Here is a 9,173-nt window from a genome sequence, read left to right as displayed (position 1 = left end):
AAGAGGTTGCAATCCAAAAAGCACATACCACAGCTGTCACATTGTATGTTAGACCTATACAGCATCCCTAATGTGCAATAACATAAATATAGTGCATTCAGAGTTCATCAAAATAGGCCACTCTTCTCCACAGAGAATTTTGGGAGGCAATTTTCCTCTGAAACTTTTCAGATGGACTTTAAATTTAGCACATCCCTCAAGTGCTTTGCTGTAACGGGGTGCAAGCCACCCCCTGTCGAGCAAGATGCAGAAAGCAAGACGTGCTGCTGAACACAAGGACTACGCAGCCCACTGTCTCCCGCTTGGCAGGGGTCAGGTAGCCATTCCAAGGCCAACGCAAGGAGTGGAGGAACCCTTGGGAACAGTGCAGTGGCAGCAAGGTCACCGCCAAACCCAAAGCTGCCGTGTCACAGGCAGCCAGGGGATGGTGCCTCCAGTGTCACTGTTGTGTGCGGGGCACAGTAGGCCTCTTTCCATTTTGTCTTGGGAACTCTTGGAAGGGTTGTGCTGGTGGTTCAGGGGTACCTGGGGAACAGCAGATCTCAGAGTTGGGTTCCACCATTCCCCACAGATACAGGTTTCCCATCATTGCCAGCTGCTGGGGAGAGGATGTCCCTCCGTAAAGTCACTGCCCAGATCCTGAGTATAGCAACCCAGAGCCAGGCCCATAGTCCTGCCCGACCTAAGACAGGTGGCTGAAAACAAGCCTCAAGGATGAGGATGACTGGTGGGATGGGCTGTGGGATTTAACCAGTCACACTTGACGGGTCTTTGAACATCTTTCCTGCAGCTAATGAGTGCAGTTAAAAGCTGACTGAGGAGCTGTGTTTTCTGCCTTAATCTGTACCATCCATGAGCTGGGATTGCTCTCAAGCATGTTCAGGAGGGACTTGCATTATGCAACACCCATGCTCAAGCCCTGGGGTCTGGCAGTACAGGACAGTCATCAGAGACTTCTTAAAAATGAGAGTCTTCCTAAGCCTTCCTCCTCACCAAGTGTAGGGTCTCCCAAGCTATATTAAGTTCATTAAAAAAAGGTGAAACAACAGGGAATGGAAGGGGATAGGGAAGGATCTTCCATTCTGCTGCCAAGGCTGTAGCAGCAGAAACACTGCAAGTGAAATACGCCCATCCTGTTGCTCTGTGCATACCTTCCTATTCCCTGTCATTATGGAAGGCTTGACTTCTCAGTGCTTTTCAGCTCTTCATTTCAGATGCCCAGAAGCCTCATGCTGACTCCTCATCAACTTGCTGATCAAATATGACTCATACAGCGTCAGCAAGAGGGGAAATTGCCCCTCACCTCCACTCGCCCAGCTGCACACCCAGGATTCCCCTGAGCTACACTCACACTACCCCTCTTTGCCACAGCCATTTGCCTAATACTAAGTCAGAGACAACAGGGCAGCCTCTTCCCACACTGTACTGCAGGCAGGTGACCACTAAAGCCACCCGTGTCCTCCCATTGCCATGTCACGCGTTTGCACAGGAAGGAGCTGGCTCAGTCCACAGTGATGTGCACTGAAAAGGTGACCAGCTCTGCAGGACTCTGTGCTGGCAGCAGCCGTGCGTGCCCTGGCTGTCCTCCACAGGATGTGTCCCCAAGGGTACAGGCATGCTCACTTCTCCCACAGCCTCCATCTTATTGCTGGTACTCCCACACCACAGCCCCATGGCTGTGGCTGGCTCCACACACTTCTGCCTCCTAATTCTCCCTGCAACTGGGGAAACGTCCTCCTTGTCAGCCAGGGAAGGGGCAACCCTGGCTGCACATACTGGCTGGGGGATGAGATGCTGGAGGCCAACCATGCTGAGAGGGATTTGGGGGTCTTGGTCAACAGCAAGTTTAAACGTGAGCCAGGCAGCCAGGAGGGCCAACTGCATCCTGGGGTGCATCAAGCACAGTGTCACCAGCTGGTCCAGGGAGGGGATTGTCCCGCTCTACACTGTGCTGGTGTGGCCTCACCTTAAGCACTGTGTGCAGTTTTGGGTGCCACGGTACAAGAGGGACAGAAAACTATTGGATTGTGTCTAGAGGAGGGCAACAAGGATGGTGAAGGGTCTGGAGGGGAAGTCTTATGAGGAGAGGCTGAAGTACCTTTGTTTGTTCAGCCTGGAGAAAAGGAGACTGAGGGGAGACCTCATTGTGGTCTGTGGCTTCCTGACGAGAGGGAGTGAAGGGGCAGGCACTGATCTCCTCTCTTTGATGCCCAGTGATAGAAACTGAGGGAATGGCATGAAGCTGTGACTGGGAACGTTTAGGTTGGATATTAGGAAAAGGCTCTATACTGAGAGGGTGGTCAGGCACTGAAACAGGCTCCCCAGGGAAGGGGTCCCTGGGAATGATCCTTATGGGTCCCTTCCAACTCAGGATATTGTATGGTTCTATGATTTTATGACACACAGCTTTTTCTGAAACAAGTTATTAACTATATTTCATAGAAAACTTGGAGAAAAAAATGTTTGGGCAGAAAAGGAGAAAGAGGACAATGTGTTCTCAGTAAGAAAACACAAATCTGTATATTCTGGCTCGGCCCACAACAGCCAAGCCTGATGCAGGCACAGTGCGAGACCTTCGCAGCCAGGCTCTGACAGCAACTAGCTGGGCACCAGCCCTTCTGGGACACTACAAGCAGGGCTCTTCCCCCCCAGGACAAGCAGCCCTGTCAGGAATAGGAGCGATCTGGGACAGCTGGTGTAACTATCCAAGGGAAAGGTGAGAAAAGTCACCAAAACCTGGTTCACCCATCAGGCACAGCAGGGCAGGAGGGTGCAGTGAGCCTGTCCTGTCTGTGCCAGGTGCATGAGCCGCCTGCCCCACTCAGCTCTCCAGCGCTGAAGGGCTGCTTCTGCCCCGGTGAGAACAAGATCCCAGCCATTGTGGCCTGCTGAGAATTCAGCTCAGGCTTCAGCCATGTGGCTTTCAGGTACGGTGACCCAGGCAGATGAGCAGTCATCAGCCAGCATCAGCAGATGTCCCAGAGTGGCTCCTTGGCACATCCAAGGCAGCCCAGCTTGCTGGCCAGCTGATCCCTGTTTCCCAGCCTGTGACCCGCTGCCTACAGAAGGGATTTTCCTCCTTTGTGCCTAGTGTGACACAGGGAAGCCATGCAGCTGATGGCAGCACGACGGCAGGTTGGTCCCTGGGAGCTGGGTTTCAACTGACATAAGCAGGCAGCATGTTGCTTTCAGCACTTACATCAGCTTTCTGCATGCTTAGGCTGTGTCTCATAGGACACAGCATTTGACACAGTCCCTCTCACCTCCCTTTTGGGGACTGGTTCTCCATCACATCTCTGTATGGAAGGAAAGCGTTCCTCGGGAAGAGCCACATGAACCTGGGCAGAATTATCTTCTCTTTATGAAGGGAAAGGAAAAAATCCTGTCCCCTGGGATCTGACCTCAGCCTCCAGCCTCAGCTCACATCTTCCGGCATCCCCAGTAAAAAGCACAACCCAACCAGCAGCTCAGGATGAGCGGCCAGGGCAGAAATGTGCAAGGGAAAAGCAGAAGCCCTTATTAAATAGCTTGTTCAAAGATAAAACCCTGGCCATCTGTCAGCTTGCACTGCTGTAATAATTAGCAGAGGGAAAGATGGCAGAGATGCTGGTGAAAAACCCCAGCAGTTTGCCAACACCTCACAGGGGTTTGCCATGAACACAGTGTGAGGAGGGAGCAGGGGGAAGAGCTGCAAAGGAAGGACAATCACATTGCTTTGCCAGGGCAGATGCTCCCAGCAGTGAGGGACAGAAGCTTCCCAAGAGCCACAGGATACTTGGAGCTTGTGCAGTTTGGCGCTTGGCACCCCAGGGGCAGATGCTGCCAGTCTCTCTCAGACCCCAGGGTTCTGCCCTGCAGAGGAGTCCCCACTGCTGAGGGGGGTGTCCCAGAGGACTGCGATGCTGCTGGTGACGGGAGGGACCCCAGTGGGTCTGGGTGCACGTGGCACCCTACTGGGATGCTGTTGGCGTGCTGTGCTGCTGCACAGCTCTGACCATGGCTCTGTTGCCCACCCAGCACACTCCCAGTGAAACAGTGATGGCTAATGAACCCTCGCTTACCATTCCCAAAGAAAGAGCCTTCTCTCTCTTTTCAAAGCTCAAAGCATCCAGAAGCCCCTGAAAGTCCATCAGCTGAGCCTGACAGCAGCACCTCCCCAGCGCTCAGACACACTCTGTGGTGACAAGGCAGGTTCACAGCCACGTGACAGTCCCTGTACCAGGGCTGCAAAGCCACGCACACTCCCCCCATGCCAAAGCATCACCCCACACAGCTGCTCCCAGAGCCCAGGGGCACCACTGAGCTTCCCCTGCCCAAGCACCTGCAGTGGCTGGGGCTGTGACAGCTGCTGTCACCCAGCTCCCCATGGAGCATCACGCTGAAGTTCCCCTCACAGAGCTCGAAAGCCGCTTTAAAATAAGAATCCTGGATTATAATTCCTAATCCTTTCATTTGCAGTAAGCGCAGAGAGGGGACAGAGGGGACAGCTCTCTTTCTCTCGTCCTGCAGGACCAAACATGCTTCAAACATGCCTCAAAGTGTTGGTACCACAGGGTTGGGCAGGTATCAGCCTGCTGTGGCGTCGGGGAGCTGTGCCCCTTCCTCCAAGAGTGCTCACCTCTGTCTCTCATCTCCAGGGAGTTATTTTTACAGGCACATCCACTGGTGCCGGCATGTGGCAGAAGGGGATGCACAGGGGGAGGGGGGATGGGTAGCCGTGTGGATAAGGGTGAGGTGTGGCAGAAAGGCACATGGGCTCTTTGGGGATGGGCAGGGAGCAGGGCAGGAGGCAGCACTGCCTGCCTGCTGAGGCCCAGGTGCCCCCCATGTCCTGCCCATCGCCCCTCAGGGACAACACTGGGGCTGATGCACCTCCCAGACTGTGTTCACTGCTTCGGAGCCACTGAGCAGGAGGCTGCTCTCTCTAGGCTGATGGCAAGGCTGAGCTTACACCAAAGACCTGTGCTATCTGGACACACACGTGGCAGGATCTGTCTGAAGCTGGCACAGCAGGAAACCTGTGGGTGCGGGGGTATTTGTGTCAGCACGATGCAAACGGGCTGAGCGCCTCCTCTGAGCCAGGCAGCATCCAAAGAGAGAACAACCAGCCAGGCAGCTGTGCCCAGGGCAGGCCTGGGCTCACAGGAGATGTGATGTCGGGGCAGGAGTGCCCGCAGGCAGCTGTGCCCCCTGCTGTGGCTACGGGACCTTCTGTGGCTGGTGCCTCCCTTCTGTCATTGCACCAGTGACTCAGACACCTTCTGCTGGGTTGGGTTCTCTTGTCTGGAAGCAAAAACACCCGGAGTCCCCCAGAGGCCTTTGAGAAAGCTGCCGTGAAACAGGACTGAGCCCCACCTTGGCTGCTGTGCACAGGCCTGCAGCCATGGGGGTGAGGGCTGCTGGTCCCCAGGGGCCTTGGCAGGGACACGTGCCACCCCCCAAAAGGCTGTGGTTTTACCCCTGTGGCCAGGCTGCAGTGAGCTGGAGGCTGGGATTGTTCCCCAGGAACCCAACGAAAGCTGGTGCTGCTTTCTTGGCAGCGCAGCAGCATCATGCTGGGCTGTCAAGAGGCATCTCCATCAGCGTCACGGTCGTCAGGTATCGGCGTGAGGAGCACTAACCTCTCCCGAGCATCTCCAGACACAGACACTTCCTAGCTGACAGCTCTGCAGGGATGATAGATGGGTGCTTGGCAGAAGTCCCACTGCACTCAGCGATGCTGCCTTAGCCAGCGCTGCAGTGGGGACACCAGGATGCCACCCTCACCCCCTGTTGATCGCCAAGCTGTGGTGGTCCTGGGGCTCCTCCATGGGCATGGCCCCAGGGCTCAGCACCCTTTATGCAGTGTCTGAGAGCTGGACTCGGGTCCCAGCCCCTCCAATGTGCCAGGGCAAGCCCTAAAGCCAGGGGAAGTGCCAGCAGCCCCACACGCAGCCCTCCCCACATGCACCACTGAGGCACAGGAGGGGACACATGGGGACTTATACTGCATAGGGCACCTGGCACAACACACTGGAGGGAGGGACTGAGCAATTGCTCCTGATGGGGTTGAAAAACCCCTGAGGATCACTCAGCTCTAAGGTGTCCGACACCTGCAGGGACCTCTGACAACTTTAACGTACGATTACAGGTGCAGAAAGTGGAAGAAAGCCGCTGAGAATGTGTGGAGTGTACAGTGCTCTGGATTTTGCTTTCACAGCACCCTTGCACCCCTCCTTTGGGGCTACGGAGGGCTGCCTGCCAGCTGGGCAGAGGAAAGCACCTGACAGCCCTGTTAGGTGCCAGTGAAACAGCGTTGGCTGCCTGCACTGGGCAGAAGGGCTGCCAACGGAGGCATGGGGAGCTCCTGGGAAGGAAGGAGGCACAGGCCCTGCAGAGGTGGCTGGGTGAGCGGGGAGGGGTTGGCATCCCAGCCTCTGTGCAGAGTCTACCCTGCTGCCCGTTGCCAGCCTGCCCACCTTGGTAGTCCCCTGGCCCAGCCATGGGCACACTGGTCCAGCTCAGGGGTCACCAGTACCAAGCAGAAATGAGGTGAGGAGAAGAGCTTGGGCAGGCAGATAAACCTCTCTCCACCCAGAAAGGATGAGACAGGAGAGCAGGAGGATGCAAAACAGAGGAGAGAAGGAGCGATGGGAGTGACCCAAGGGCTGCCTCAGTGGCCAAGACGGGAGGTGGTAGCCAGCCCTCACAGAAGCCCCCATCTTTCAGCCCTCCCCTGACATCTCCTCTCTCGCCTTGCCAAGGGCTTTGAAGGGGTGTAGTGATCAGAATGGTCCTTGCATTCATTTCTAAGAGCTAGCTCCCACATGTCATCTTAAAGGGTGCAGCGTTTCAAGGCTTTTTCTTCCTACCCATGGGGCGACTGGCCTCGATACAGACAAAACCACAGCGGCCACGCCCCTCACTGGCACAGACCTCCCCCTCTTTGGTCATCACCACCAAATGGGTGCCCCAAGCAGAAGAGACACTTCCTCCCTGGGGGACAGGAGCGGGACAAGGGCAGGCTGCTGACCCAGAGTGACGCTGGCTTTAAGCGCACCCCCGACGCACAGCACAACTGCGCCCAACACATCGTTTAATAGAGAAGTGGAGAGACTACAAGCTACATGGCAGGGGGCTTGCCAAAGCCTTGCAGTGCCACACGGCAGCAGTACCGTGCTGTGGCTGTTGCACATGTGTTTCACAACCAGCTGCCAGCTGCTGGAGCACATCTGGGAGCACAGCAGCAGGAAGCGCTCCCCACTCTCGGGGGGAGAGGATCGCACCCACATCTCCAGGGGAAGCAGCACTTGAGCAGCAGCAGCGAGGCCACCCTGCCTTCCCCATTGCCCCCCTCAGTCCCCACTCCCGCAGGAGAGGGTGGGGGCAATGGCATTTATTTTATTTTTCACAGTCCTTGGGATAAAGAGGATTTCAGAGGGATTTGAGCACAGCTCCCTAAATAGCTCCTTAGAATTAAGAGGTTTCACAGGGGATTACTTCAAGCAGCTGCCCGTGGCAGGAGGGAGAGGCGGCAGGTGCTGGGGGGCAGGGTGAGGGAGTTGAGAGAAGGGAGGAGCAAGGTAAATGAGCCCAGGGTGTGGGATCTGCTTCTGGATGGCAGCATGGGGGTTGGGGGGGAAGAGAGAGGCATTGCACCCCACCGGCCATGCACATACTCCTTTCTGCCAAGCGAGCCAAATGAGGGGTGGTCGCCAGAAGTGATGCACGGTAGGAACAGCCCAAAAGGAGTCGCTGGCACTGAGCACAGCCTGGTATCTGAGGTCTGAAGTGACTGAGTCAATGCACAGATATGACTGCTTCGCTGGACCTGCAGGTAGAGGCAGTTCTGAGGCTTGGGGTGAGCATGAGGGGCTGTCCCCATCCCTGCCTCCTCACTAGATGGGAAGCCTACGTGTGATGGGGGTGGGAAGGCTCTTCTAGCTCTAAGAATGGGGTGAGCTTGAACTGCTGGAGAAGGGGATCAGTCAGTCAGAGCTTGACTAAGGGCAAACTCCTCCCTGCAAGGCTACGAAAGCCAGACTTTGCAGACCCAGACACAAAATAGTGCAAAAAAGAGGAAAGGCCACAGAGTGTTTTGGCTCTGCTGAGACTGGTGGAATGTGGGACTCTCCCGTAATATACCGCGTTGCTTGGCACACCGCTTTCTGGTGCAGAGAGGAACTTCATTGTAGTTTTGATATTGGGATGGAAACGGATTCCTAGGGACCGGATCCTGCAAGAAGCTGAGCTCCTCCATGAGGTCCCGCGCTCCAGCATTCAGCAGGCAGAAGGGGCGAGCATGTCCGCAGTGAGCCCTGGGCACGCAGGGGTAAGTAGTGAGGCTGAAAGACCAGCACGTGAGGGAAGCTGGGCAGTGAGGCTGGAGAGAACAGAGACAGGTGGAAATGAGGAACGATAGAAAAGAGAAGTCAGAGGTGGGGGGCTGTGATTTGACAACAGCGGAAGCAAAAAAGCCAGAAGCAGCAAGCTGAGGTAGATGATTCCCACTGGATGGATGAGAGTGGGGAAGAAATGAGGCAAGAGAACAGAAAGGATCAGGGCAGGACGGGGAGCAAATGAGGAGGTCACAGGCAGGAAACTGAACAAATGGTTAAATGTCCTCAAACTTGCAAAGCTGAACACCAGACAATGAAAGCTGCAATCACAGTTCATCATGATTCATCTCAGCCAGTCACAGCCGTGTCACCCTTCCCTGTCTTGTGATTGCAAATGCTAATATAGCTGAAATTTTTTGTTCCACAAGCAGTGGTGGGTCCTGCTGCTGCACCTGGAGTGGTGTTCTGCAGCTGCCACACACAAGGCCACATGTCAGAGAGATGCTGGGACTAAAATCCTAGCAAGAAAGAACTGGAGATTTAGGGATTTCCTCAGCCACCTGGGAAGGGACTTTGTTTTCTGGACTCTTCCTTCTCTACTGCCTTGAAGGAACGACCCGGACGGTACAACCCTTTGAACAGCTCTTCCAGAAACCCAGCTTTTTTTGGCCAAGAGTTTCTAAAAACACCACTGACACTGATGTGTTCTACCACAGACCTGGGATGCCCCAATAAAGCTGGAAAAAACGGGACCTTCGAGGTTTTAGGGCCTCGCTCAAGAATTGACTCCTTTGCCCGTCACCCACCTGCACAGCCCTCAGTATGCATTTAAGGGGAGGGAGGTTACGTGGCCTG

Source organism: Gallinula chloropus, assembly GCF_964237585.1.
Source record: "Gallinula chloropus genome assembly, chromosome: 1".
Classification (NCBI taxonomy): Eukaryota; Metazoa; Chordata; class Aves; order Gruiformes; family Rallidae; genus Gallinula; species Gallinula chloropus.
This window is presented reverse-complemented; position numbering follows the sequence as displayed.